The sequence below is a fragment of the Haliaeetus albicilla genome, chromosome 9 (assembly GCF_947461875.1).
Source record: "Haliaeetus albicilla chromosome 9, bHalAlb1.1, whole genome shotgun sequence".
In the NCBI taxonomy this organism is placed as follows: Eukaryota; Metazoa; Chordata; class Aves; order Accipitriformes; family Accipitridae; genus Haliaeetus; species Haliaeetus albicilla.
In genome coordinates, this window is record NC_091491.1 from 36,242,468 (window position 1) to 36,248,467 (window position 6,000).

A 6,000-nucleotide genomic window follows, 5' to 3' on the forward strand; every position below is an offset into this window, starting at 1 on the left:
AAAGGAAAAATTTCCACCATTTTTATGTGGGAGCAACAGTCACTGCAGAGATCTCTCCTGGTCTTGACGTAACCCCTCTGGACTAGCTGTAACACTTAGATAATTTAAAGTACAAAGCTTCAGGTTGTCGTCATTATATTCGTTCATGTAAAGCACTTTATACTTTAGGAACAATTTGACCGAGGCAGCAGGGATACTTCTGTGTAAATATGTCATGAGATCAAGCCTTTTAATGTTCATAAAAAGACAGGATGTCAATTTAAAGTCTCGTCTGTCCAATGCATCTGAGGTCTGCTGATTTATGAAGTACTGTAAATTGCAATCATATAAACCTGTAACACTCTGGCAGCTATTTAAATAGCAAAACTTTCTTCCAAAAACATGATATATGGAAGACATAAAAGTTTTAAAGCAGGAGTCTGCCTTAATAGGGAAAGAGTATTAGCATTCATTTACTGACAAGAGCGAGCTCATTTTCCTTACAAGAAATGCTCCTTCTATAGCCACCCCATGCTTAGTATTAATCAAATCATAGCTTTTCTACTGCCAAGACCCATGGTAAGATTCGCTTGCAGGAGAGTTGGAAAAGGTTAATATTCTCTGAATACTTGGGTGACAGAGCTGAGCAGTCAGGGCAAGCACTGAATTTCTGGTCCCCAGTAAAATCAAAGGCCAAACGCTCATTTGCTGGTGAAACCAAACGAGTACTCGTGACCAGGAGGGAAATGGAAGAATGGCAAAATAAATCAAGCTGAAGTGTCAGTTTGCAGCAGGAAAGTCCAAGGGCCAAATGTCACCCTAAGTACACTGCCATTCACCAAGGATATTCTATTAAACCCTGTCTCCCTCCAGACGTCGTTTCACGTGGTTCGTGTGGGAGGGGGAGGCCAGCAGTCAGAAGTGCAAGCACCTGCCAGCTTTAGGTGCCTTAGATTGGCACTTCTGAGATGATAAAAGACACATGAGTCTCATGAGATGGGAACAGGGGACTCGAGCAGTCTGGCTAACTTGCTCATGTTGGTGCAGAAGCGTTTGTCTGTAAGTCAGCTGGAGTGTTCAGCATTTAAAATAGTTCTGTCCTGGTTTCAGCTGGAATAAAGTTAATTTTCTTCTTAGGAGCTGGTATAGTGCTGTGTTTTGGATTTAGGATAAGAATAATGTTGATAACACACTGATGTTTTAGTTGTTGCTAATCAGTGTCTATAATAAGTCAAGGACTTTTCAGCTTTTCATATTTCCCTGCCAGCGAAGGCTGGGACTGCACAAGAAGCTGGGAGGGGACACAGCAAGGACAGCTTACCCAAACAAGCCAAAGGGGTGTTCCATACCATATTACATCATACCCAGTATATAAACTGGGGGGAGTTGGCTGGAGGGCACCGCAACTCAGGGAATGGCTGGGCATTGGTCAGTGGGTGGTGAGCAATTGTATTGTGCATCACTTGTTTTGTTTATTATTATTATCATTATCATTATCATTGTTATTATTATCATCATCACCCCTTCCTTTTCTGTCCTATTAAACTGTCTTTATCTCAACCCATGAGTTTTATTTTTTTTCTCCCAATTCTCTCCCCCATCCCACTGCAGGGGGACAGGGAGTGAGCAAGCGGCTGTGTGGTGCTTAATTGCTGGCTGGGGTTAAACCACAAGTTCTTATCTTGAAGGCCACAATGAGAAGGAAATCACTGTTTATAGATAGCCATGCTCCAGGAAGAAATGAGGAGTAGCAGAGCACAGGACAGGAATATGCACTGATGTGATTTTAATATCAGAAACTAATTGCATCTCAGAATAAGAAAGACAGTCATTTCCTATGTAAAAAATATCATAAATAATAAAGATATTTACAGAGAGAAAAGCATAACTAAATGGTAATTTTTGCTCTTTAACATTTCACTGTAATTGGCCCCCAATCAAGAGACTGTTGTAATTATTCTGTTTAACTGGGATCCTTTTTAGGTCATTACATGAGCTTATAATTTTGAGACTCTTAGAAGGATAAATATCCTGTGTAAAGGGTATTACTCTTGTTATTTTATAGATGTGCTACTTGCACTTGTCATCCTAAATGACTGGCCCAAAACTGCACCGGAGACCTGCAACAGAGAGAGACCTGGAAACAAAATATAGAGAGCAATGTGCTGGTTGGATGGGGATCATCCCGGTCTAAATGAGGCCAGTTTGGTAACGAGGGTAGCTAAGTCTTGGTTGTGGTACCACGAGGGGGGTGCTGGGGTTTGGCTCTTGTAACCTCCTCGATGGGAAGGAGCATGCTGTGGCACCTCTTCTCCTAAGGAACATCATGGGGCTTCTTGCTTTCAGCACTGACAACAGGTTGGAAGGAAGAAATGAAAATCCTGCTGTTAATTGTAAGCCTAGCACTGAACACTTGAGTGAGCTGTGGCATCTGAGGATAAATGAGGCTGCTGGAGCCTCTAAAATAATTGCTCACTAACAATGCTAAGTGCAGTGTGCATCTTATCAAACACAAGCCTGTCTCCTTTGCACACATAAGACTCACATTTAATTTCCTTTAAGCTGAAGTCCCTATTATAGCATTATCCTTCAGGTGTAACAAGATAACTGCTATGCTGATATTAAGACTTGGAAAGGCCACCGAGAGGCCTCTGAGAATCGTGCCGTGGAGGAGAAGGAGACGTCTAAAGCAGGGAGGGTCCACACATACAAGCTCAGCATTTTGCATAGAAAGGTATCGTTAAATTCATTAAGTCTCCCTCATCCTGCTTGCTTGTGCTGAAGGAGGAAAGGGCTGTCATAGCTGAAAAGTGTGCTTTATTTAGCACTGGCTTAGTCAGGCTGTTTGTAAGAAGCTGAACTGGAGGGAAGCCCTGTCTTATTAATCATTCCTGGGACCAGTAAAATGATGTTTGTTGAACCTGCAAGCTGGCTTGTGGGGTGCAGGTATACACTGTCCTGCATGCCACATCCATGAGTTGCACCTCACTTAATTCTGATTTCAGTGTCAAGTTAAAGATTCTGAAAATGAGATGCAAAATGTTTGACTGAACATATGGTGCTCTCTTCAGAGGCTGATTATATCCCCATCTCCAGGCCAGATTCTCAGTGAATATTAATTTCTATACCCCACCTAAATTTAGGGATATAAGAATTTGACTCATAAGCTTGAATTTCTGTTCCAACAGAGGAATTTTGTACCAGTGCAAACACTAAGTTTTATCGGATTAAAAAGAATTGAAGACCGAAGTTTAAATGGATTTTTATTCTAGCAGTATGGTGCAGAGTCTAGTAAGCATTACCATGCAACTTGCAGCCAATCTTTATCTCAGTCATGTCAGGACAAGCATGCTCCTGTGCTTTGGACAGGGTTTCGAGAAGAGCCCATCTCCCATATAAGCATCACACTCAGGGCCAGATCTCACAAGTGGTGAAGAAAGCTCCTTTGAAATCTGGCCCAGAGAAGACATTGGTGGGTTTATCTTTCTCCAAAGCTCTAAGAGTCTTGAGACTTGTGTGCTATAAAAGGTGAGAAATTGCCAAAAGCATGTCTGGTATTGTATTTGATGCTTTTTTGCAACTTCTCTGAGGTATTTTTTCAATTTTCTCCTCAGTTGTGTGTGTCTTGGTGTATCCTGTTTGTACAGACAGAGGCACCTTTCCACCAGGCTGGAGACATTGATATTAAAGCTGATAGTATCCTCTATATGATAATGTCTGACCACATCTTTTAGGGACTGCTGAAGAAATATTTTTGGTGGGTATTTTCTTTTAGGTTTATATTGGAGATCGCACCTCATAACATCAGCTTGAATCCTGAGCACTGCCACAAAGCCAATCCTGAAGGAACAGATGGATCACTTTAATAAAATAATGACATTTCCCTTAAACCTGTTAGGAAGAAGAATACTGTTTGGGGGCAATGATTTTCTTTTAAAGCTTTAGGACAACTTTCAGTGTTGCTTACAGTCCTGTGTTTCCTCCCACAGGATTTCTCTTTTGGGCTCTTTCAAATATGTGTGAAGGCCTTCCCATCAACATGAACAGGCTAAATGTGGAATCATTTCCAATGCACTATCTTCTGAAGCATTGCATTTTCTGCCTTTTGAGCTGGTCTTCCAGTTGGCAACAGAAGGCAGCACAATAGTGTATTGAGAAGTCGCTTCTCTTGAAAGCTTTTTCTCACAGCGAAATTCCCAAGCTGGAGACTTGGATTAAAAAAAAAAAAAGAGATTTCTTCATTTGAAGCCAAATACACAGTCATTGTTTTCAAATACGTTTTAGTAACTGACTTGGTTTTCATGCACAAGAATGTATAGATTAGACCATAAAGGAAAATAGGAGTGCTCATGCTTGGTTAGAATTACTGCTTTGCACAGGAAATCATAAATATTGTGTAATTTTGCTGCCAGTGGCCATATTGTTTGCTCCCTGACATTTTGAGTTTCGCTGTGGCAGCAGCCAAAGTTTTGTGCTCCAAATCCTTGAGCTTCTAACAGTAAATCAAGAAGAACCTCTGGTAGCTGAGGCAGCAAAGGTTCATGATGCACAGCTGAGCCTGGTGGCAAGATTTCACAGAGACAGGCATCTGTGAAAAGTAAGTTCCTTAAAGCTAGGCAGTGTCAAGCTATGACACACACGCAGAGCTGTTTTATTCAACTGCATTTAGGTATATTGTTGCTTTCAATAGGTATGCACAGAAGTTTTAAGCTTTCTGTAACTGTGAGCGATAGGTGGGAATGCCACCATTGGGAAGGGGTCTCAGGTGGCAGAGCAGAATTCAAGTGTGTGCCGGAGCACTTGCTGACATTGAAAACAGCATGGTCTGTATTTGAGTTAGATGTGGTGGAACTGCAGCTGTGAAAACATGTCTAGATATTTTTGACTCCTAGGTAGAGCCAAAAAAGCTTAAACTGGGACTTGGATATTGCAAGTTTGCACTCAAGCTCCTGAAAATCTCTATTAGCAACCGTGTAACCATAGATGTCTCTGAACTAGGAAAGGATTCAGCATCTCAGCTTAATCGTTCATATGCAAATTTTGGATCCACAAAGAAGCTGCTCTGTTTTGCTCTGCTTCAAAGCTGAGGCTGTTTTTGACATATTCTAAAAATGCTTTTTCAGGCACACCAGATCTCCCTTGGCACAAACCACAACCAGGACCGCACTGCTGTGGCACTACCTGCAGAGAGCAAAGCCTAAAATACTTCAAAGAAAAAGACTAAAAATTTCCTCAGTGGAGAAAAGTGGTATCATCACCTGCTCTACATGAAAGAGCGTGTTCATAGGGAAGGGGAACCTGGTGCCTCCACCAAGGATGGGGCTTGTAAGTGATGCTCATCCCTTTTAGCTCATGTTTACACTACAGGGTAGCACGTATCCCCATGATAAATCAATGCCATTGAATTTGCTTTCAGGAGTTGTTCCATGTTCATGTAAAAGGGAGGATTAGTACGCTGCTCTACTGCTTTAGTGGTTTATACTAGACTTGGAATAACAAGACTTGGAATAAGGTTTTAGGCAGTTCTTAGTTGCCAGCCAGAACCGAGTAATCCCTTTGCCCCATGTGTACTTCACACATCAGTAGCTCAGGTCACATGCTGAGTTTGTGCTTCTTCTGGTTGGTTTGTTTGTGTCTGGATGCTCAGTATTATCAAATTCTCTGAATTCTTGAAAATTATTTTGTGGTTTTCCAACAATTGTTTGCTTGCTTTAGTTTCAGCCATTTTTTTCCCACCAATTTGGAATAAACAGCAAACACATCTCCCAGAAAAAGTTGTTCTTGGGCTGTAGCAACCGCCCAAGAGGAGACTGAGGATCACTGCAAATGAGGGGGTTGGGGATGACAGCAACAAGATACATGGAGATGCAATCAATACTCAAACAAAGTGAGAGAGAGAAATGGTTTGCTCCCAGATCAGTGCTGTTTTATGCTCTACTTATATTTAAAAAAAAAAAAATACAGCTCAAGGATTTGGTTTTTCTTTAGGATTTTTACAGTCTTTCAGATGACTCTAGCACA